The sequence below is a fragment of the Peromyscus leucopus genome, chromosome 1 (assembly GCF_004664715.2).
Source record: "Peromyscus leucopus breed LL Stock chromosome 1, UCI_PerLeu_2.1, whole genome shotgun sequence".
In the NCBI taxonomy this organism is placed as follows: Eukaryota; Metazoa; Chordata; class Mammalia; order Rodentia; family Cricetidae; genus Peromyscus; species Peromyscus leucopus.
In genome coordinates this window covers 16,822,963-16,848,454 of record NC_051063.1, presented here as the reverse complement: position 1 = coordinate 16,848,454, position 25,492 = coordinate 16,822,963, and positions in this window count along the sequence as shown.

Below are 25,492 nucleotides of genomic sequence, written 5' to 3'. Positions count from 1 at the left end.
CTCCATGAGAGAGAAAACTTAAATTAATCTAAAAATTAATTTATCTTGTCTATTGTGTGTGTGCACACTTAGAGGCATGAGTGTGTGTGCATATGGCACAAGCGTGGTGTGGGAGGGTCCATGGCACTGTGGGTGGTGCCACACCTGAGCAGCCAGTCCTGGCTTGTATAAGAAAGCAAGCTGAGCAAGGCAGGAAAAGCAAGCCGGTAAGTGCCATCCCTCCATGGTTCCTGCTTCTGTTCCTGCTTGAGTTACTGCCTGACTTCCCTCTGTGATGCGGTGATGTGGCAAGTCAAATAAACTCTTTCCTCTCCAAACTGGTCATGGTAATTGCCACAGCAATAGAAAACAAACTAGAACATTGTTTGCAAAAGAAAGCTTTCTTCTTTAATTAACACCCCAAATCATGGGGTTATAATGACATTTTCACACAAGTTTTTTTTTTTTGCTGCGCCTCCCCTCCCACACCCCTCCCACAAGCCCCTTTTCTCCTACACTTGTGCCCCTTCTTCCCAGTAGTCCTCTTATCCTCTTCACGTCCCATGTATTCTACTGCTTTCCCCATTCCTTCCTTAAAATGCTTTTTCCCTTCTCATGCTCATCTTTAATCTTGCTCAAGATATTTGATATGTATCTAAGCCAATCTACATATCCTCCCCAATTGTGCGCAGATCACCACTATTACAAAAGTACTGCCTCTTACCTTTCTAACAGTAATAAATCTTGAAAGTTACTACATGAAGGTCAACATGTAGTTTGCCCAGGTTTAAGGGGTCCCATAGAGTCCCAATAGAAATGTACATTATTTTATTTAACAAATTCCTCTTGCTCAGCATTTAAGCTACACCAAATCTCTTGGAATTTCAAAGGCTGTTATAACAACCTTTCACATTGGGGCAATATACCTGTAGCATACGAGTTCTAGAAACCCAACTGCTGCGTTAAAGGGAACATACTTTGGTATTGTTTTGAGACAAACTCTATGTAAGCCAAGTTGGCTTCAAACTAGCAATCCTCCTGCCTCAGCCTCCAGAGTTCTGGGATTGCTGGCATACCACCATGCTCAGATCACATTTGTAACTTTAGTAAATATTAAATTGTCTTCCTTAGGGTTTATATCAGTTTGTGTTGTTTTTACATTTTAAGATACTCTTTTCCTTTTTTTGTGTATGAACTGTTCAAACTAATGGGTTTCATTGTGATGTTTTCATACATGCACATAACATGCTTTGATCACATTGTCCACCATTACCCTTCTTATCCCCTCTCCTTCTAAGTTTGTTTCCTCTTAAGTGAGTGTGTTAAAACTGTGTTTGAAGCCAGTTGGTGGTGGCGCACGCCTTTAATCCCAGCACTTGGGAGGTAGAGCCAGGTGAATCTCTATGAGTTCAAGGCCACCCTGGTCTACAAAGTGAGTTCCAGAACAGGCTCCAAAGTTACACATAGAAACCCTGTCTCAAGCCTTCTCTTTCTGCTTTCTTTCCTTCTGTCTGTTCTCTCTCTCTCTCTCTCTCTCTCTCTCTCTCTCTCTCTCTCCTCCCCCAATAAAGCTCTAAAAAGGTAAAAAAAAAAAAAATTAAAAAAAAAAGAAAACCTGTCTCGAAAAACCAAAGGAAAACAAAACCAACCAACCAACCAAACAAACAAAAAACCCAAACAACAACAACAAAAGCAAAACCCTGTGTTTGAGCTGGATGGTGGCAGGTGGTGGATCTCTTAGAGTTCGAGGCTAGCCTGGTCTACAGAGTGAGTTCTAGGACAACCAGGGCTACACTGAGAAACCCTGTCTTGAAAAACAAAAAAACAAGCAAAAACAAACAAACAAAAACCTGTATTTGACTTTTGCTAGTCTGACTGATAAAAATGATGTTATTGATGTGGTTTTAATCTTCGTCTTTTCACTATGGGGAGGTTGATGAATATATTTGAGAGCTCTTGTTATTTCCTCTAATCTCTTTCTTTCCCATTTCCCCCTCAGACTCTATAGACTTTTCCTATCAGCGTAATAGCCCCTTTCCATGACAGGAGTGACAAATATTTTTTCCAACTTATTTGTCTTTTAACTTTGTTTTTTGAATTCGAGTCATAGAGAGGTTTTAAGATCGTTGTTACAGGAGCTAGAGAGATGGTTCAATGGTTAAGAGCACTTGTTGCTCTTGTAGAGGACATAGGTTTGGTCTTCTACAAGACCTTGCACCCATGTGTCGTTTACAACCATCTGTAACTCCAGTTCTATGGGATCTGACACTGTGCTCTGACCTGGCTAGGCAACACACATACATGTGGTGCACAGACATACATGCAGGCAAAATACCCACACACATAAACGAAAATCCAAAAAGGCTTTATAAAAAAATATTACAATATTTGTATTCACTAGTCTATTATACTTCTAGATGTTATTTCATCATTAGAATGCCTCCCGCACTCCGATGAAAACTGTTGCGTGATGCTCCCTAGTCCCTCTGGCTTCCTCCATTTATTAAACACATCTTTCTGGTACAACACATGGGGTGTGTACCTTACTTATTTTTCTCCAGTTGCTCTCTGATTGTTCCCAGGTTGGATTTTACTTTTGTTTTATATGATCACATCAGCCCTGGGTAAGGACATCTCTTCTTTCCTGGCCTTTATGCCTTTTATTTCTCTTTTCTTTCCTTGTTGACTTTGCTACAACTCTACTAAAATGTTGACTAGTGTAGAGGCAGTGGGCATTGTAGCTTGTTTTCCACCTCTCTGCAAGCAAGCAGGTAAATAAGTGACTACTTATGTGGATTCTTTCTTCCTCTTCTTTCTTTCTCTCTTTTTCTCCCTTCCTTCCTTCCTTCCTTCCTTCCTTCCTTCCTTCCTTCCTTCCTTCCTTCCTTCCTTCCTTCCTTCCTTCCTTCCTTCTATATATGTGTTTGCTCCTGTGTACATGTGAACATCAAAGGACAACTTGGAGGAGCCTGCTTTTTCCTTCCACTAGTCAGTGAATACCAGGGATCAACCTCAGGTCATCGGGCTTGGTAGCAAGCACCTTTGCTGGCTGAGCCATCTCCCTGATCCTGGCTATGTGTTTTCAGAATGCTACCCACAATGTTTGCTGCTTTTTTTTCTTTTTCTTTTTCTTTTGCCAACCTGAACCATTCTTAAGAGTGTGTGTTGCCTAGGAAACCATAAATAGTAAGTATGAGCTTAGCTGTAGTTTTTTGTAGGTGCCCTTTATCAATCATACTGAGAAAGTTCCCTCCTATTATTATTAGCTTGTTGAGAGTGTTTGTCATGGATTTTGACAAGTGCTTTTCCCTTACTGGTAGAAATCATCTTGCTTGACCTTTATCCTTTTAATGCGGTATTTATTTATTTCTTCTTTTTGAGACAAGGTCTTGCTACGTAGCTTAGGTTGGCCTGGAACTCACTATTGGGCCATGTTGTCCTTCAGCTCAAGAGTCTCCGACCTTGGCCTCCTGAGTGCTGGAATTATAAGTGTCAATCACTGTATTCAGTAGCTTTTTTGCTTTTTTCTTTTTTCGTTTTTGAGACAGGATTTCTCTGTGTAGCCCTGGCTGTCCAGGACTTGCTCTGTAGACCAGATTAGCCTCGGACTCAGAAATCTACCTGCCTCTGCTTCTTAAATGCTGGGACTAAAGGCACTGTGCCGCTATACCCAGCAGTGTTTATTTCTTTTTAACTATTAATTTGTTTGGGAAAGGAAGCCCAACTATCGTTGCCGAGACCTTTGAGGTTTAAGGACGGATCTAACTGGGACAACAGGAAAAGAAGAAACAATGGGCAAATATAGAAAAGGTGGGACCAAGTGGGCTGTGAGCGCCAGTGGAGCAGCCCGGAGACTCAGCCTGTTTATTGCATACAGCATGAACAAGGAGGATGCAGACTAGCTGATCTCTGTGGGAGGTCTCTGTAGGGCAGCATTCCCAGGTTGCCATCACCCAGGAGGAGAGAGCGGTGGCTAATGGCTTCTGCATACACTTGTTTTAGCTGAAGGTCAATGGTTGGTAAATGCACTGAGACCAGAGGAAGGCTTTGTCATTCCTCTGAGCCTGACTTTGGAAAGGCTTTGCTGTTCTCATGGGTATAAGGCACTGGGGTTCTTGACATGGTTATGCTCATGTCAACTACACACAGCACTTAGGACATCATCTACTCCCCACAGTTCATGAGTTATTATCCTTTTAATGTGTGTATTAAGTCTACCAATTCTTTATTAATTAAATTTATACTTTGTTCACAGGAGATCTTGGTCTGTAGTTTTCTTCTTCCGTCCTTACCACACATTGACTTGAAAGACTACCTGAATCGTACACTAAATCCCCACTTCTGGGTTTCCTGTTACACTTGGTCCCATTGGCATTTGTCTTCCCTGTCTTACAGCATCTGCATTGTTAGAAATCGGGAGTTCAGCTGGTCCCCAGCTCGGCTAGTCTCTGATGTCTCTTCCTACTCCACAGTCCTGGCCTCGGGATGTGATGTTCCGTATTGAACAGCTGGGGCAGTGGGGAAACTCCATTTTAAAGACCTAGCCATTTTGTCAGCCAGTGTCTCATCAGGAAATTAGAAATGGTACTCATTGTTTTAACCAGGGGACTTAATTTAAGGAATAATTGCTATTGCTGGGAAAGCTGAAGGAGCAAAGTGAGAAGGTAAAATAAGCCTGAGGGCAGGGACCTCAGGAAACTGCTATTAGCCCTATGACTATAGGAATAGGGAGGAGTTGGTTTTACTAGAACCGTGAAAGCACTCATCGATGTCCCCCTGAAGACAGTTCCTGCTGCTGCAACCAGTGGCAATGTAGACTCCATGGTGGCACACTGCATAAGGACCTTCCTATCAACAACGGATAGGGTCCCAAAAATTATAATGAAGATGAAAAGCCCCTTATGGTTGGTGCCTCTCTAAGCATAAGAACATGATCACAAGACGATGAATTTCTCCCTGTGGTGATTCTGATGTAAGCACACATATTGTGTGTGTGGCCAGTGCTGTAAAAGGATAGCATGTAGCGTTATTCATGCCACATATCACTTGACTGTGGTAGCAAATGAAGATGCTGGTGGGTTTATGTATTCATTACACAGTAGTCTAGTCATTATTTCAGAGTGGGCTTTTATTATAAAAGAATGTTTACTGTTAGATCGGAGAGATGGCTCAGCAGTTAAGAGCATTTGCCTTTCGTACAGAGGACCTGGGTTTCCTTCCCAGCACCACATGGCAGCTACAAACATCTGTAACTCCAGTTCTAGGGGATCTGATGCCCTCTTCAGTGCACAGACATGCATGCAGGCAAAAATTCAGACACATAAAATAATTTTGAAAAATGTTTCCTATTGTTGGCTATGGTCGCGTGTGCTTGTATTAATACCAGTACTGTAGAGGTGGCAGGAATATCTTGAGTTTAATGTAGCCTTGGATACACAGTCTACTTGGAATCAAAGGTCTTCTCACCCCAGATCAGGCACCAATGTCAGTCCAAAGAAATGATTCCGCCTAAGTCCTGCTTGGTAAACCATTAGAATTTATTGGACTTGCTGACAGGAGACCTCAGCAACAGTGAAAGTCCCAGTCTAACAAAGATGATGACCCCCTATAGCTGCACCATGAGGGTCCCCCTTCAGTGAACCACTGTCTACTTTAGCACAGAGGCAGAATTACCTACATCTGGGGGGGGTGTGTGTGTGTGTTCAGGAGGCAGTGGGAAGAATCTCAAGTGAGGGTGTGATGACCTTCTCCAACCTCTCCTTCTACAAGGCAATGTGAGCAGCTTGTCCTTGTTAAGCAGCTCTTCAGGGGTAGTCATAGTTGCTGTGATCACACTGTTGTGCTCACAATATAGTACTCTACGGCACGGGGATACATAGGGAGAATGTCTTAACCAAATTGAAAAATATTCACTGTAAGCCAGTTGGATGCAGCAACGGCTTCCTACATCTTGAGTTTACTGTCTTCTGGTGATGTCCCTTCTCTTCCGCTTGATTTAATCTAGGGTTTTATTCACTGTTGCCTTGGGAACAATAGGCTGTACCATGTATGTGTCCCATATGGTCTAGGTATGTCATATGCTATCCTGCCCAGGTTTGTGTAAGAACATTGTATGATGTTTGCGCAAAGACAAAATCAGCTAAAAAAGATCCGAGAACATGTCTCCCTTGTAAAAACTACCGAAGTCTGGTTAGAATCCCTGCAGGATGCTGGAACCGGAGTCACCGGCTGCTGCAGCTGTTGAATCTGTAGAAAATGATCTTCCCTGTTGTGGGAAGCTTCAGAGACAGCTGCAGCAGGAGAGGAAGAAAACGTTTTCTTCCTTTCTGCCCTCTAGGCAGCTCTGTCAGGGTCTCCTATCCAGTGAGCGTAACCAGAAGCCAACAGCAAAGCAGTTTGCAGGGTCCAGCTCCCCAGGAAGCGGGGAGAACTTCCGGCTCCATCCACCGGCATTCTATTGCGCTGTCACCCAGGGCCCCACCCTTAAAACAGCCCTGTGCTTGGTTTAATGTTCCCTTGTCACCGCCTTGAAGTTTTAATTTAAAAACAGAGTCTCGCACTTTTATTTTGCACTCACCCTGCAAATTATGCGGCTGGTCTCACAGACCGGAGCACGGAGGGGCACGGATGAAGCAGACAGCCAAGAGGAAAATGCCAGAGCTGCCGTATGCCAAATTGCTATCCTCAAAGTTTATAACAACTTGAATGTCTTAGCAATGTAGAGTTGCCTGGGAAACCATAAATGGATTTTGGTGCTGATAGACAAGTTTCTAAGATATCCCCCCACCCCCCACCCCGGCACATTGCGTGTAACAGTTCCGAAAGCAGCAGCAGAGACGTCAACAAATGGCTCTTAGGTCTTCAACCCAGAGAGTCGGGTTATAAGGCTTTCATCTGTCATTTTCCAGTCTCACTGCTTTAGGGAGAGACTTGGCTGGGGGCCGACTGGTTCTCAAGAAATCTATACACCATTGCCTTGCTTTTGTATATCCGGTGGTATTTAAGTCCATCATATTTACTTGTTAATGTCTTTCTTCTAGCATGTTGGTGTCGAGAACAAATTTTTTAAGCACTTGGGAGTCTGTGAGGCTGGGCAGGTGCTAATTCCAGCGTATCTCCTGGAAGAAGATGGCCTTTGATTGGCTCCAAATTACCCGGCAACAGTAAGGGAAGGGAAAAGGCAGAGGAATTTCAAAGTCTTGGTAGACTGGGTAAGCTATTGCAGGGACTAACGCATTTTATGTCATAGAGGGGAGTGGGGAGGTGACAAGGAGAGGACGCAGAGGAATCTCATAAGGGAACCAACCCAGAACCACTGCTTTAGCTAGCCCTTTAAGAACCAAGAAAAGCTCACTTTGAGATACGGAACTTTCAGGTACACCTGCCGGTTAACTAAAATGTGCTTCTGGACATCTGTTTCTTTGAATTAAATCACAGAACCCATAGGTAGTTTTCTGTAACTTCTTGTAACAGAAGAGATTGATTTTTTTTTTTTTTTTAATCCCTGCTATCTGCCAGGGTGTATCTGGCGAGAGTCAAGATATGCTGGTTTCAGTTCCCAAGGATAGAATGGTGGGCCGAAGAGGCACAACCCCAACCTTCTCAGACCTACAGCCTGAAAAGGGAGGAAAATAACCAGGAGCATTATGGCATGATTAGTAGTGTGGCAGGAGAGCTGAAGGGTGCTTGAAGAAAACACAACACCTTGTTAAAACATCAGGGAGAGCCTCGGAGTGCAGCCCAGCAGCATTAAACCAAGCAACAAGGGGAAGATGGGTGGAGGGCAGACACTCTAGGAAAATGGAGCAGCCGCAGCCGGTTCAGGGTTCCTGAGGTGACGGCTTACTTTGCATGCAAGAACTGTGAAGGAAATCTAATGTGGAGAGGTAGCAATGGAGCAGAGGAGGCTGAGAAGGCAGGGGCAGGTTAGATCTTAAAGGACCTGCTTGCTTACCACAGACAAACCCTAGGCTGATCTTTAATACAGCAAGGAATAAAGGAAAAAGAGAAAGCTGAACTCAGTTCAAGCTAGCTCTTTGAATACTCATGACCTTTCCCTAAGGGCAATGGCAAATGACTCTTGTCTTCAGTCGCAGGAAAGAGACATGAGGTACGAGTCATCATTAGTCTGTGATACTCTCAGGAAGCTGAGACATGAAGACTGGGAATTTCAAGCCAGACTGGAACATGTCTCAAAAGATGTAGTGAGAGAGCTTTTTAGGCAAGCATAAAGACTCTCCCTTTGAATAAGTTGAGTTTGTGGTCCCTGTGGGTTGATCAAGTGGAGTTGTCTAGTAGATGGATGTTAATTATTAGCCACTAACTGAGAACCTTAAATTACTTCTGGAGAGCTTAGCAAGCTAGTTACTCTGCAAGTCTTAAAGGAATCAAGCACATGTTCTTTTGTGTTGCTTCAGGAGACACTAAGCAAAGGCAAAGCAAAGAATCTTCCCGGTCAAATTCCTACACTCATCTAAAACCCATGGCTCCTCCCAGCTGCAGGCAAGGTCCCCGTGTCTTTAGCATTTGTCTCATTGCTTCTCTGGTAGTCTGTTTCCCCAGTTTAAAAATTAGAGAAGATTAGGTTATGAGCTCAAGGCAAGATCTGAGCCGAATTCCTCTTTAGGTTCCTGGTGCTTCATAAGATTCCCTGAACACAATAGACTCATTTTACTGAATGATTCTAATTTGTATCTTAAAATTCATCTGCTGAGTCTAAAGGAAATTAAAACAACTCTATATTTTAAAGATAGACAGTTTTTTTGAATAAACAAAAATATGTAAATTAAACAATGAAAACAAATTTAATTTTTAAAATTTGTCTTTAATAAAAAACAAAAACAGGGTCTTAATATGTAGCCTGGCTGGTCTGGAACTCATTATATAGCTTGGACTGCCCTCAAAATAATATAGATCTGCCTGCCTCTGCCTCTCAAGTGCTGGGCATGCCAGGCTTTGAAAACAAACTTAATAAACAGCAACTTGAAAGTTAAATGCAGTTTTTTTTTTTAAATATAAACTGTAACATTATAAATTTGTACTTCTCCCCTTTTTCAGTTTTTTTAACCTTTTGGTGACTTTTACACTCACACTGAACTAAAAATAAAGCAGAGCAGAGAAAAATACCTCCAGGTCAACATAAAAGCTAAACATGTGAGTGCTTTGAAGTGTGTGGGGGCTGTGGCCGTAGCTCATCGACAGAGTGTTTGTTCAAAATACACAGGTTTAGTTCCCACTACCACGAAACAGGCAGATAAATAAGCCACAATCTCATTACTCAGAGATCGTGCCTTACTTTTAGAAAATCAGAGAGAAGATGGGAGGTGGGGGTGGGGGTGGGGTGGAGGAGAGAGATGGGGAGACAAAGACATAGTAATATATGGAGACGGAGCATGTTGCTTGGAAAATGAATGAGCCACTAGGCTAGGCATGGGGATGGGTGTTTGGAGTCCCAGCTACTTCACAGGCTGATGAAAGATGTCTTGAGACAAGGGGTTGGAAGCCATCCTGAGTGACAAAATAAGAACTTGCCTCAATAGTGACATAAAAGCCATGGATGATACACGACGTAAAGTGCTTGTGTTAACCAAACATGGTTCACAATTTATTTGTTTCAAAGGATGTTCCCTGCAGTGAGCTGTTTGTTGAAGACATTGATGATGGGTTTTTGATTTAGATTTTATTTATTTTTCTTTTCTGTGTATGAGTGGTTTGCCACCATGTATGTCTGTGTATCATATGTATGTGATACCTGGGGGGGGGGGTGAGAAGAAAGTGTTAGATCCCTTGAGACTGGAGTTACAGACAGTTGTGAGCTGCCATGTGGGTGCTGGGAACCCAGGTCCTCTGGAAGAGCAGCCTGTGCTCCTAACTGCTGAGACATCTCACCAACCCCACTTGATGAGATTTTTGCTTGAAACTTCAGTGAAGACATATTACTTCTTACTCACTACTTCAGTGAATATTTGAGTGGAAAGATTATTATGCCAAAATAAACACATGATGAAAGAAAGAAAAGGAAAAGGAACTGCAAATAAGGTGGCATGAATTTTCAAGGGCTGTTAACTTGAAAAGTTGCCAATGTACAAGAAAATACAAAAGAAAGCTGAATGAGGAGAGATGGATAAATGAATGGGTGACTGAACAACTGAATGATTAACAAGGCCCTCTGTCAGTAGGAAGCCTTTTCTATGAGAGATGACCAGGAGTCAAGGAAGCATGTCATGATGGAGGAGTTGATGGAATACCAAAATAGGAAGACAAGTTCTGAGAACGCCAGTATGAGAACGTTCCAGCTGCACTGCTAGGCTACTAATCGAATTGGCTCCTTTGAGACCTTAATCTCCTGCTTTGTCAGGAGGAACACCCCTTGTCTAAGGCTAGACACAGTTCTGTCTCTCCATCATGAGCCTTCCAGTGGCACAATTCTACTGAATATACATTGTGTATTTTACAAGACAGTCAATTTTCTTTTTTTTTTCTGAACAGGATTTCTCAGTGCTTCTGAATCATTAAGGCGTCACAGATACGTTGTCTTTAGTGTTTGTGGAAAATGTGGTAGTCACAGAAAGACTATGAAGACTTGGGTTGGAATAGAAAGAATGAATTAGTAGTTGGAGTTATTGTACTTTGAGTACTTTCAGTAATGCAGTATACTTATGGCTTTGTACAGCTTTTCTAGAAAAAAATGTCAGAGGAGAAGACTAAACTCTCATGCTTTCCAGAGTGCCATACTAGGGGCTCACTTTGACAATAGCCTCCGTGGTTACAAAGTAGGAAATCAGAAATCGAAGAGAGCGACTTGAGTAGGTAGTGAACATTTTCATTCTGTCTCTTTCCTTTGTAGTTCACCTCATTCATTCATTATGACTCCTGCCTATTGTTTACTGTAATACCTGGGCAATCAGAAGAGTGAACCTGCTTAGAGGCTAAGGATTTAATTCAAAGGATACAGAAACTTCTTTGAAGACCTTGTTAGTGTTATATACTCACATAAATTTAATATGTATGTTTATGTACATATTTAGTGTAAAAATAATTTTATAGTCTCAAATTATTCATCATAGTGTCACTCCGGGCAGACTTGCTGAATATGATGTATGTGGTGTCTTTCAAGGTAATCCTCATTCCCATTATTGCCACATTACCACATAATCATAATCTGAGATACACACCATGACAAGTTCAAAGGTAAATTGACCCATGAACTATATCTTAACGTTTTAAGCATGTATTTTTCTTGCCAACAGCCCTGTCTTTCTTTAATTGCAAACCACTGAGGAGGGTGAGTCCACCAAACAAGGGCTCATTAAGCAATGGGTCACCCTGTGATGATGGGTGGCAGCTTGCCACTCCCATTTCCTTTTGTCAGAAGCATAATTAGAAACAAGGCAAAAAAAAAAAAAGTCTTGAAAGATGATGGTGGCACATGCCGTTAATCCCCAGTACTTGGGAGGAAGAGGCAGGCAGATCTCTGAGTTTGAAGCCAGCCTGGTCTACAAAATGAGTTCCAGGACAGCAAAGGCTACACAGACAAACAAAACAAAACATAAAAATGATTGCACTGTAAGGATATGTCGTAATTACTATCTTTATTCCAAGGTATTGATAATAGACAAAATAAAAAGTGAGGAAACACAGTACACATAATCATGCTCAAAAATAGGACGAGCATTTGCCATTCCGGGATGAAGCAGAAAGGCAAATAGTGAGTAGAACCGAAACAGCTGGCCAACTGAGTCCAATAAACAGACACAAGCAGTTGAGAAACCCTCCCTTGCTTGAAACCGAGCCTGGAGGAGGGAGGGCAGGTACTGCAAGGGATGAAATCTGGGTTCACTGCTTAACGCCAGGGTCTGGGGAGGCATCACTCCCTCTCCACATCCTTGGAAGGAGGAGGGGTCAGGAAGAAATTAAACTAGCCATTGCCTAGGTCACATAGGGCAGAAAAAATAAGGCCAATACAAGCTGATAGACTCTTGGTCAGGATCTAAATCAAGCTACTTATAGCAATAATGCAGCTATTATCCTAGGCTATCTCCTCTAAACTGTAAATTATAAAATCAAATTGTTGTTTGGAAATCCTGCAGGTCTTGGTTGAAAACTGGTGTGTAGCTAGAGTTTTCCTCCTTGCCCACAGTCAGGACAAATCTTTGTCACCCACCAGTCCCACAGCCGCTCAGACCCAACCAAGTAAACACAGAGACTTATATTGCTTACAAACTGTATGGCCGTGGCAGGCTTCTTGCTAACTGTGCTTATAGCTTAAATTAGTCCATTTCCATAAATCTATACCTTGCCACGTGGCTGGTGGCTTACCGGCATCTTCACATGCTGCTGGTCATGGCGGTGGCTACAGTGTCTCTTGCCTTCCTGTCCTTTTATTTCTCCTCTCTGTTAGTCCCGCCTATCCTTCCTGCCTAGCCACAGCCGATCAGGTTTTATTTATTGATCAATCAGAACAACTTGACATACAGACCATCCCCCAGCACAGCCAAGTGCAGACCATCTCAGACACCTGCACTCAGGCCCATGGTCCTAATCATCCTCTATGCGGACCTGCTGGGTAATGCCACAAAGAACCCAAGAAGGGCTCCCACAGGACATACAGAACATCCCACAGCACTGGTGGTTGGAACATTTTTAGACTAGGAATAGTGAGGAAAATGTGTAAGAGAAACTCCCACAGAGGATGAGCCTGAGAGCAAAAAATTGAAGAAAATGAAGCTAAGGAAACTATGAAATAGAAGCAGACATTTAGGCATTGAAATTACCATATTTACCTTCATCCAGCAACTGATGGAAGCAGATGCAGAGATCCACAACCAAGCACCAGGCTGACTCCCAGAATCCAGTCGAAGAGAGGGAAGGGGAATTATATGAGCAAGGGGTGGGAGTCAAGAGTATGATGGGGAAATCTACAGAGACAACTGAACCAAGCTCATAGGAACTCATGAACTTTATACTGACAGCTGTGGAACATGCATGGGACGGGACTAGACCCTCTGCATACGGGAGACAGTTGTGTAGCTGGGTCTGTTTGAGGGGTCCCTGGCAGTGTGATCAGGATCCATCCCTGGTGCATGAGCTGGCTTTCTGGATCCCATTACCTATGGTCGGACACCTTGCTCATCCTTGAGAGGCAGGGGTGGTGGTGGGGGAGGGCTTGTTCCTGCCTCAACTGAATGTACCAGGCTTTGCTGTCCCCACCATGGGAGAACTTACCCTTTTGGAGGAGGGGATGAGGGATGGGTTGGGGAGGTTGGCAGGGGGGAGTGGGAGGAGGGATGAGAAAGAATATGTGGTTGGTATGTAAAAGGAATAAATTTTTTAACTAAAAAAATTAGACAGTCAAAAAATTACCATATTCACCTCATTTACTAGATATTGAGAAAATTTGAAAATAAATTAGTTAAGTATTATGATAAGAGGGTATAAATCTAAAAAGAGTGTAATCAGGAAAATAATAATAATAATAATACAAAAATGAAGTAAAATAGAAACTAAGAAACTGTAAAACTATGGCAAACAAAAGCTGACTTCTTGGAAAATCTAATAAAATAGTCAAGTCTCTGGTAAGCTCAGTCCAGAAATAAAAGAGAAAAGCTACAAGCAATATTGAGATCATTCTGCAGATACTTAGGGATTAAAAATATTGCAAATGGGGACTGGAGAGATGGCTCAGAGGTTAAAAGCATAGACTGTTCTTTCAGAGGTCCTAAGTTCAATTCCCAGCAACCACACGGCAGCTCATAACCATCTGTAATGAAATCTGATGCCCTCTTCTGGCCTGCAGTCATACATGCAGGCAGAACATTGCATACATAATAAATAAATGTTTTAAAAAATATTGCAAATGACGAGTACAAACAAGCTAATGTCTCTAAATTTCTAAACTGGTAGAATGGGCAATATTTTAGAAAATATGCCATCCTAAAATTGAATCAAGAAAGAGAGCTGGCTGGCTGGGTGGTGGTGGTGCACATCTTTAATCCCAGCACTGGGGAGGCAGTGGCAGGCTGAGCTCTGTGAGTTTGAGGCCAGCCTTATCTACAGAATGAATTGAAGGACAGCCAGGGCTACACAGCAAAACTCTGCCTCAAAAAACCAAAAAACAAAATAAAGAAAAGAAAGGAAGGAAGGAAGAAAGGAAGGTAAGAAAGAAGAAAGGAAGGAAGGAAGGAAGGAAGGAAGGAAGGAAGGAAGGAAGGAAGGAAGGAAGGAAGGAAGCTGGCTTGCACTTGAAAAGTCAAGGCATCGAGGCACAGCAATTGCAAGTTCAAATCAGCCTGGGCTATATAGTGAGACCTAGCATCAGGAAAACAAATACAGAAGCAAGCAAACTAACAATAATCAGCAATAACTATTAGCTATTGACTTGACAATTTAAACATCATCACTTTAATGATGCCAGAATCATATTCTTTTTAAGGCAAGCTTTACTAATTCTTAAGGAAGAGACAGCCCCTTTGCCAAGAGATAGCACCTAAAGTGAAGACAGAAGCTCCTGCCCTCACAAAGTTGAAGTCAACACGAAGGCTTTGAAGGTTGTGATTTGAAGCCAAGAAGGTCGTGCTGAAAACCATCCACAAAAAGAAGATCTGCAGGTCATGTACCTTTAGTCAACCAGGAGGCAGCCCTTTCTATCCTTGCCAGAACACCCCAGGAAAAACAAGTGTGCCTACCATGCCAGCATCAAGCTCCCCGCCTGGCCACTGAGAGCATCATGAAGAGGACAGACAACAGCAACACACATGTGTTCCCTGGGGATGTCAAGGCCAACAACAAGCACCAGATCAAACAGGTTGTGAAGAAACTCTAGGACACTTACGTGGCCTGATCAGGCATGATGGAGAGAAGAAGGGGTATATTGAACTAGCTCCTAATTGTGATGCTCTGGATGGTATTAACAAAATTGGGATCATCTAAACTTAGTTCAGAAAATGAGAGCAGGGTTGCTGGGGAGGTGACTCAATGGTTAAGAGCTCTGTCTGCTCTTTCAGAGGATCCAGGCTTGATTCTCAGCACCCACATGGCAGTTCACAATCATTTGTAACTTGAGTTCCAGATGACCCAACACCTGCTTCTGGCTTCCACAGGCATTCCACAAAGGTGGTGCATAGACATATATGCAGGAAACAAACAAACAAAACCCCAAAACCAAAACCAAACCAAACCAAACCAAAACAAAAAAAGCCCAAAAAATGCAAAATAATACAAAAGCCCCATACATACAATATAATAAAATAATTTTAAAACACAGAGAGAATTCTTTTTGTACAAACTACATACAGAGCAGCAAAAATGCAGGAAGCAATTCATTGCATAATAAAACATTTCATTGAACACAGTCAGAAATGACATACTGTTCTGTTACATTGTGAGCTATGAGGCTTATGTCCAGCACCACAAATGGAAAAAAAATTACAGAAAAGTGTGACTGTCAGAGGCAGGCTACCAATGATCACTACAGGAGGAAGAGCAAATGATCACTCTACTTGATTAGCTGGAAAAATTAGTTAGAACTAAAAGTATATTTGTGATAAAAGCCAAATTAGGGAGAGAAGGCATTTTTGTTTGTTTGCTTTATTGTTGTTTTGTTTGTTTTTTTTGAGACAAAATTTCTCTGTGTAACTCTGACTGTCCTAGAACTCACTCTGTAGACCAGGTTGGCCTCAAACTCAGAGATTCGCCTGCCTCTGAATCCCAAGTGCTGGCACTAAAGGCGTATGCCACTACTGCTCAACAGGAAAAAATTTATACTAATATAAAACTTCTGACAATTTACAAGAAGCATGACATTCAATGATAGAGTTCCAAAAGTTTTCCCATCAGCCAGAAACAAGCTAGATCATTGCTTTTAACTACTTCTGGTCAAGATTAGAGAAGTCCCTGTGTCATAGTTACATTTCTGTTGTAAAACACCATGGCCAGAAGCAACTTATGGAAGAGTTTATTTTGGCTTCTGGTTCCGGAGAAATAAGAGTCTATCTCAGCAGGGAGGCATGGCAACAAGCAGCAGGTGTGATGGCAAAAACAGGAAGCTGGGAGTTCACCTCGTCAAATGCAAGCACAGAGCACAGAGAAGGAAAAGGGAGTGGGGTGAGGCTACAAAAATCTCAAAACTTATCCCCCAGTAGTTTCTTCCCTTCACCACCAAAACCTCCCTATAGAGAACCAACAACTGGAACTGAGTTCTCAAATGCATGAGTCCGTGGGGAACAGTCTCAGGTCACTAGCTAAATCAATGAGAAAAGAAAAAGAAACAAAGACACGGGTGCTGTGGGATATTTGTACACTGTGTGAAGATATATTGCTGTGATTGCATAAATAAAGAGCTGAACAGCCAATAAGCTAGGCAGGAGGAAGAAGCAAATATCAGGACTATCTTAAAACAGTTAGAACTAATGCTAGATCAAAATCTTAGTGGATAAACTTTCTGTAAATCTCAGATTTGCATAAATAAAGCCTTTGCTATCAACCATTAGCTATCTATTAGAAGCCAGGTGCAGTCTTACTGTGGATATCGCTCTGCATGCTGTGAATGTGTTGCTCTGATTGCTTAATAAATAAAGTGCTGATTGGCCAGTAGCAAGGCAGGAAGTACAGGTGGGACAAAGAGGGAGGAGAATTCTGGGAACAGGAAGGCCAAGTCAGTAGACACTGCAAGCCACCACCAGGAGAAGCAAGATATAATGATACCGGTAAGCTATGAGCCATACTGTAGCAAGGTATAGATTTAGAGAAATGGGTTAATTTAAGATATAAGATCTAGCTAGCAAGAAGCCTGAGCCATTAGGCCATATAGTTTTAATTAATATAAGCCTCTGTGTGTTTATTTGTGTCTGAGCAGCTGCAGGCCTGGCTGGGACTGGAGAAAACTCCAGCTACACAGTCTGGCTACATGTCTATAGTTTCAGCACTTGAAAGGCCAAAGCAGAGAAAGCCAAAGTTCAAGGCCAGTCTGGGCCACATCTTATAAATCAGACCAACCAGAGATGTATATAGCAAGACCCTGTATCAAAATATACAGACAAAAATTGAGCTGTATTTAAGTTTAAAATAGGTACAAAAATTTCTGGTGAGTTTTTTTAGTTTAAGAAAAATACAAAGAAGAACTAATAAAAGAAGACATAAGCTAATGTCACAGATGGAATGAACTAATACTTTAAAGATGTAAAGCAATTGAAATTGATCTATAATTTAAGCTATTCCAACTCAAATCTTTGAGACAGCTTTGAGAAGCATCAGTTTATCTAGTTACGGACTCTGTTACCCAGATTTCCACTCATTGGTTGGTTGTGGCTAGGGTGAGCTATAAGAAAATTGTGAACAATGGTTGAACATGGAAGCAAAGCAGGAACTATTTTTGGGCTATGGAGATCAGTATGGTATAGGGCTAGGCTCTCCTGCAACAAGTTCAGTAATAACTGTATCAACTGTGTGGTCCCTCCATGATGAAGGGTGTTGGCTTGCCCTCAGAACCATACATGCCATCATCAAAGCTGGGGCAATGACAAACTGACATAGGTTTATCTTGGTGGGTTCTTGATTATTTCACTATTTCTGTTGTACTTCATTCATCTTCCTTTATTAGCCTTGGCTGAGTTTATATCTGACACCAGGCATAGCTCACAGCTTACATAAAACACATGACTACCACAATTATGTAATTCTAAACCTCTGAGAAGCCCTTTAATTTCTATCATTCAAAATGGTGCTGTTTCTGATCAACACCCAGTGAGCATCATGCAAAACAGACATTTCGTAGCAACTGACAGGCTGGTCCATGAGTTAATTTGGAAGATGAGGCCAAGAATAAGCCAAGAGAATTTTGGAAAAAAAAAAAAAAAAAGAAGTGAAAACAGAGAGGATGAGGAGGAGTCTTGTTGTGACAGATCTCAAGACTTAATCAGCTATTTAGTCAAACATGGTATGATGCCAGAAGATTAGAAAGCAAGAAGACTAATAGAAAAGAATAAAGTATATAAGGACACCCAAACAAATGCAGTGATACGGTATGTAAAGGAAGGAGCACTATAAATCAACAGGGAAATTGATGGGCTAGTCAGTAAAGGGGGCAGGGGTAACTGAATATCTACTAGAAAAAAATTTATATGCCTACATCTTATCATATTCACGAAAATGTGGTCTTGAATACCCAAGTTCTAAGCAAGAAAAAACACTATCTAAAATGAATTATAGGAGACTATCTTTGAGGATAGAGAAAAATTTATATACAAAACACCAAAATTGCAACTATAAATGAAAATCTGACATACTTGACTAGATTATGAGAAAGAATAAAACTCTTGGATAATGAAAAGGTACCAAAACAGGAATTAAAATACAAATTACACTTTGAGAGAACACTTTTGGTTATATATATAATCCACAAAGGCTTGACGTCCAGAAGATGTAAAGAACATCAGCAAAGACTGAGAAATAATCTGCTAACAAAAAAAGAAAAGAAGGGAAGGAAAATGAAAAAAAATTCAAAAAGGCAATTTACAGAGGAAAAAAATAGGTACAGATGCTATTCTAACAATCACAGAAATAAAATTAGAAGTGTTAATTCATACCTATTAGACTAATGAGGTCTAAAACTTAGTGAGGATGTGGAGAGTACAAAAGAGAAGATTCATTGTTGGTGTGCTGGCTAGTTTTATGTCAACTTGACACAAGATAAATTCATTTGAGAGGAGGGAACCTCAGTTTAGAAAATATCTCTATACGATCCAGCTGTAGGAAAGCCTGTAATACAATTTGTTCATTACTGATTGATGGGGGGAGGGGGCAAATCACTGTGGGTGGTGCCATCCCTAGGCTGGTCATCCTGGGTTCTAGAAAACAGGCTGAGCAAGCCATGAGGAGCAAGCCAGTAAGCAGCACTCCTCCATGGATTCTGCATCAACTCCTGTCTCCAGCTTCCTCCCTTTTTGAGTTCCTGTCTGATGTTCTTCAGTGATGAACAGTGATACCGAAGTGTAAGCCAATTAAACTCTTTCCTCCCCAAGTTGCTTTTGTAATGGTGTTTCATCACAGCAATAGAAACCCTAACTAAGGTCGGCATACACTGGGAGAGCCATTGTACAGACATCTTGTAACCATTGTGGGAGTTGAAGGTATATGTGTCTCTTCACAGGTTATTATGTCCTAGAGAAACTCTTGTAAGGTTGTCATTGCTGGCTTGAAATGGCAATAATGAAAACCAAATATTTATCAAAAGAAGAAGTGATACATAAATTGAGGACTATTCATCTAAGAAAAAATATACAATTAAATGAATGAATTGTATTTACAAGTAGATAAGGATAAACTAATAAAAAAAACCAAACAAACAGAATATTTAAAATTTAAAAAGCGAGTTTCAGGATATGCATGATCTTTTAATCAAATTATAAAATTAACTACAGGTAATGATAGTTACTGTTTATGGATACATATATACTTCTTAAACATATATAAATAACTTAAAGGCTAAACACAAATTTCATGGTTGTGGTAACTTCTTAGGAACCCAGAGCAGGGCCCACAAAAGGTTCAAGTGTAGGTGTAACATTTAAGAGAAAGATCCAAGCCTAGATTGGTGCAGCTCTTAGATCTTAACAGGGAAGTTTCTTTGTGTAGTGGCTGGTGGCTAGTGCAGTGTAGATGAATTTCTAAATGGTCTTATTAAATAAAAAACACGGAGCCAAATATAGGGGTGAAAGCCGTAGAGATCAGGGAAATAGTGATAGCCACCAACCTCACCTCTCCAGCTCTGCAGCTACTAAAAGTGAACTATTTCCTGTCTACCCACACCTTTATTGCCTTGCTGTTCTGCCCTCTCATTGGCCCTTAGCCCAGCTACCTCACTTCTTAGTCACTGCCTGTCTGTACAGACCTCCAGGTCTCTATGGTTGGTACTGGGATGAAAGGCGTGTGTCACCATGCTTGGCTGTTCCCTAATGTGTCCTTGAACACACAGATCCCCTGCCTGTCAAGTGATCGGATTAAGGGTGTGTGCTACCATTGCCTGACTTTTGTGTTTTAGTCTTCCTATGTCCTCCCATCTCCAGGCAGACTTTATTTATTAACACACAAATAAAATATATCACCACATTTTAGCACAAACAAAATATCACCACAGTGCAGAAGCTCACATCTGGTCAATATGCAGAAAAAAAAGGGCCAGTGGAGTGCTCAGACACAGAGGGGAAATCTGTATCATTGCCACCCTCCCCAGGACCACTGTAGAAGAAGAGGTAGAAGATTGAAAAAGCCAGAGACTCAGAAGGTCAGGAGCAATCAGGACACAATGGACCACTGAACTCAAGGACTCATGGCAGCTGTGGCTTCCTGCATAACACCAAGCCGGTTCACATCCTAGCATGGAGGGCGAAGTGGTTCACCTGCCCTCGTGCCTCGATGAGGGGCTCTTGACTTCTGGCGAGAGAGAGTTCTGTTGAAGGATATGACCTCTGGCCCCACATCCAGGAATGGAGATATACAAATTGGACCTGATGGGTTATTTTTAAAACATGAAGTTGGAATAGTTAGGAGGTAGAGGGGAGTAGATCTTGGAGGAGTTAGGGGAGGGAGGGAATATTATTAAAATATATGAAATTCTTAAAGAATGAATTTAAAAAAGATACGAGCCTATTATAGCAAAACGTTCACATTTGTAAGCTGACTTTTCTTTTCTTTTACTATTTTGCTATGTAGCTTAGGCTGGCCTTAAAAAAAAAATACCTATAGTTGGGGTTATAGGCATAAATCACCACAACTGTAATCAACAGGTTTTCAGAATAAAATGAAAAAAAGAGAATCTAGGTATGATGCCATGTGCCTGAAATCCCGTTCCTGGAGAGGCAGGAGAGTTTGAGTCTGGGCCAGCTGGTCTGCATAATGGAACCGTTTCTCAAAAAGAGAAGGAGAAAGGGAGGAATGGGTTGGAGGGGCAAGAATGTTTGTACCAACTCACATCCCTCACTTACCTGCTGAAACTCTAATCCCCAGTGTGAGGCTATTTGGATGGGGAATTTGGGAGGCGATTAGATTACCAGGGTGGAGCCCCCAAGAACTGCATCCACAAAAGAAATTATCTTTCCTTCTCAGCCATGGGAGGATACAAATGCCTGCAAACCAGGAAGAGGGACACACCCCATACCTTGATCTGGGATTTCCAACCTCTAGAACGGTGCACAGTAAGCTCTGTTCAAGCTACCCAGCCTATGACATTTGCTATTGTAGGCTGAAGAAAGGCTGGAGGGCTCCTGGTCCTTCCCCAGTCTCAACATCCTTGCAGAGAGTTTGAAGCGCTTTACAGAGTGAGACACACAGGCTAGTATTACTACCTTTGCATGCCAACCTTTCTTTTAAGTTTCCAGTCTACCCGGGGGGACACTTATCGTTTGTTTTGCCCACAGAGAATCCTCCATACCCCTCTAAGGCTGACTTAGGGCAGGCTGTGCTTCGCATTGTTAGAAACCAGAAGGACACACTGTCATATAACTTCAGTCTGTCAGGCCAGCTTGCCCTCACCTGGGTCTGGACAAGCCAACTTGCTGCTCCAGTTCAGCTCCCAAATGGTCTTAGTTACTTTCTCATTGCTGTGATAAAAATACTCTGACAAGAGCAACTGAAGGGAGAAAGTATTTATTTTGACTCACAGGTCCAGGAGGATAAAGTCCATCAGATCAAGGAAGGCTTGGCCGCAGGAGCAAGGAAGCTGGTTGGTCACATTGCATATCCATTTAGGAAACAGCAAACAGGAAGTGGGATCAGGCTGTAAAGCCCGCCCCAGTGACCTATTTCTTCCTCCAGGCTCCACCTCCTGAGAGTACCAAACCTTCCTAAACAGCACCACCAGTTGAAAACCAAGTGTTGGAACACATAAGCTTATGGAGGACATTCTACATTTAAATCACAATATAAGCACGAATTCCATTCCTCTCCTACCGCCTCAGCTCAGAACAGTTGTTTTTTTTGCCTTTACCTAGAAGGTGAGTATCTTACAAGTCTCTCTCTCTCTCTCTCTCTCTCTCTCTCTCTCTCTCTCTCTCTCTCTCTCTCTCTCTCTCCCCACCCCCGCCTCCTCTCTCCTTTTAAAATTTAATTACTGAGGGTGCAGGATACACCCCATGGTACACATGGGAAGGTCAAAGGATAACCTTTCTTCTTCCCCCGTTATGTGGGTTCCAGGATGGAGCTCAGGCTGTCAGCTTTGCACAGGAAACGGTTTACCCTCTGGGCTCTCTGTCTGGCGCATCACTTCTTACTTCTTCCCCTTGCTTCTCCTGGTTTCTGTTCTGGGATTATTGTTCATCCTGTGTGTCCGTTTCTCTCTGTCTCTGGTCTGTTGCCATGCTCCCTTTTCCGCTGTCTCTATCTTTCACTTGTATTTCTGCCCACTTGCCCACTCTATGGTTTGCCATAGACGTGTGTATGAGGGTCAGCGAGAGTCTCCCATCCTCTAGGCCAGCAGGAACTATAGAGAATTCTGGGTGGCTGGAGGTAGCAGAACATAGGTTGCAAAACAGCCTTAGCATTACAGCATCTGAAATCCCAGATGATGGGAGCTATTTCAATCCCATATAGCTTTAGTGGAAGATTCTTTTAGACTTGTTTTGTTTTGTTGTTTGAGACAGCGTCTTTGCAGTTTGGGCTTAAACTTGCTGTGTAGCCTAGGGTAGCCTCCAACTCGCAATCCCCTGTTCCTGCTCCCAGAGAGAGTGCGGGGATTGCAGCTAGGCACCTTTACCACAGCTGGCTTATTTCAGTCACTCTGAAGCTTCTAGTCCTGTCTGCTGCATTCTCGCCAAGCTTGGGCCTATTGGCTCATAGATTATTGGGAGTTGGGATATAATTGCAGAAGAGTCTTCCGGGGTCTATGGTAATCCTAGGAATATTCTTCAGTGTTTTTCAGCCAACTCTTCAACTTCCAGTCCTTGGAGCCCAATGTGTTTGCCGTTCAAGAGGATTAGAGCTTTCCCTATGGGAGGCCCTCCTTAACTCCAAATCCGTGCTGCACTTTAGATTTGGGAGGAGCTAAGAGACTCGATGACCTGTGGAAGTTGTGTGTTGGCGTTAGGCTAATGTCAATTAATTATAAACTGAATTAGCTACACTGAAGGAGGCCTCTCCTCCAGCCCAAGTTAAATGAACTGGGGTGGAAGATGTCAGTGATCTTGTACTGCACAGGGCCGTGCTGGATGTAAGTGGGAATTTTACGCTGGAGAGGACGTGTCGTGGGTGAGGTAGCTTAGAAGGACAGCTCTGTCTTTGCATCCCACTTTGATCATTTCAGTGTTTTATGTGGCTCCATCGCCTGGGCATGCCGTGGATGGGGTGGTACATGGGCATTAATTGACTTTCACCTTGTAGAGCTGAGTCATTCAGGGTCACAGGTCTCCCTTTTTACTGATTATTCTACAGGGCAGCAGCGCCTCGTGGCCTTTGAGTTAAAAATCTCTGGGTGGCTCTGCTGATGAAGGCAGTCTGCTGGCGACCTTGAATGACTCTGCACTCTTTCTGGATGCCTGCTCTCTTGCTTTAACTCTGGATAGCAAGCCCATACTTCTGGCTATATCTTGCTTTCATTTTCTTTTTAAAATTGGCAATGATGAGTCACCGATGAGTCAGAAGTAAGGGATTCCACGTTATGGAGAGGCATAGACTCTCTAGGTTAGAAGGCTGGGGTGGTGGTGCTTGCCTGTGATATGCCAGCACTCGGGTGGCTGAGACAGGAGGTGGAGAATTTCAAGCTAGTCTGACCTACATATGCGGTAGAGGTCGGCCTGGGCTCTATAATGAGAGGCTGTCTCAAAAGATCAAAAGAGGGAAACCAAGCCGAATAAACAAACAGATCTCTGAAAAAGTCAGCTGGCTTACTCTTGCTTCGAAGTGGAATTAGTGAAGGAGTTAAAAGAATCGAGATTCCAGAGCCCCACCCTGGACCTACAGAAATGAAAAACTCCAAAATGAAGACAGAAGCCTGTTTTAAGAGTCCCTTTGTATGTGTGCTCCATATAGATTTAGGAACCATGGCTCATATGGAACTCTTGCAGATGTGAGAGAGGAAATGTTCATTGCAGATGATGAGGGGGTCAGAGGTACAGTGTACATTAATAGGTCAGGGACTCAGAAATATAACGCCCTCCAAAACAGTGAGCAGATGGAAAATGGGTGGGTGTTGCTGTTGGGAACCCCTCCCTGTACCTTGTTTTGGCCAGGGAATCTTAGAACTGAAGGATGGAAGCTAAAAAGAACCCCGAGCAGAGTGTTTCTCCACATCTGGAACCTCGGTTCACTCATCTGTAAGATGACAAGATAGACTCTCTTTCTGATACAGCGTCTCACTGTGTAGCCCTGGCTTGCCTGGAGCTCACTCTGTAGACTGGGCTGGCCTCGAACTCAGGGCTCCTCCTCCCTCTGCTGGGGTTAGACGTGTGTACCACCACACCCACCACAAGGTCCACTTTGTCTCCAAGTTGCTTCTGTGTTGCTGTGATGCAAACATGGTATACCCAGAAAGGCTATTTTGTTGCTGGTTGTTTGTTTTATTTTCCTTTTTCCCTTTCTTTTGTTTCTTTCTTAAAAAAAAAAAAAATCACAGCCGGGTGGCGGTGGCGGCGGCGGCGGCAGCAGCGGCGGCGGGGCGGCGGCGGCGGCGGGGCGGCGGCGGCAGCAGCGGCGGCGCACGCCTTTAATCCCAGCACTCGGGAGGCAGAGGCAGGCAGATCCTTGTGAGTTGGAGGCCAGTCTGGTCTACAGAGCGAGTTCCAGGAAAGGCGCAAAGCTACACAGAGAAACCCTGTCTCAAAAAAAAAAAAAAAAAAAAAAAAAAAAAAAAAAAAAAAAAATCACGGTTTGTAGGACCTAGTACTTCTCCTGCTGAGTCTGTTTTCAGTTTTCGGCTGAAACAGTTTTCCCTGAATAGCAAGGGCGCTATGCCTGTTCTCCAGGTCCGTGTAGTTGCCCAGGAAAAGAGGTCCAGGAGGGAAAAGAGACAAAAAAAAAAAAAAAAAAAAAAAAAAAAAAAAAAAAAGACATGCTCCAGGAAAGAGGGGGTAGAAGTCTGCAATGAAAAAGATTTGGAAGAAAAGGTGGTTCTGGTCTGGTCTGGAGAGAGTTAAGTGTCCCACCAGACGTGTCTGCTCTGGGTGAGGGTAATTCTATCTGCGGCTTGCCATTTCCGAAGGTGACCAAAGAAGGCTCCAGCGACTGGCAGGGACGATGTGTTTTGCAGTTACTGTGCTCACCTTGCTCCTGGGTCATGGCAGGAAGAGTATGAGGTGGTTAATGTTACTGGCATCAGCACTGGCTGGTCAGGCCCAAGCCTGGCCAGTGGGAAGAAGAGAAGGGCCTGGAACAGCAACTCTATAGCCAGGGAGGACCAAGTGCTCAGGTCACTGGTAGGGATCCAGCCGACCACAGTCTAGGTAGGAGAGAGAGCCCATGGCCAGGATCCAAGCAATGGATTTTCCGGTTTAGTTTTTCTAGAGTCAGAGTCAAAGGAGGACATATTATG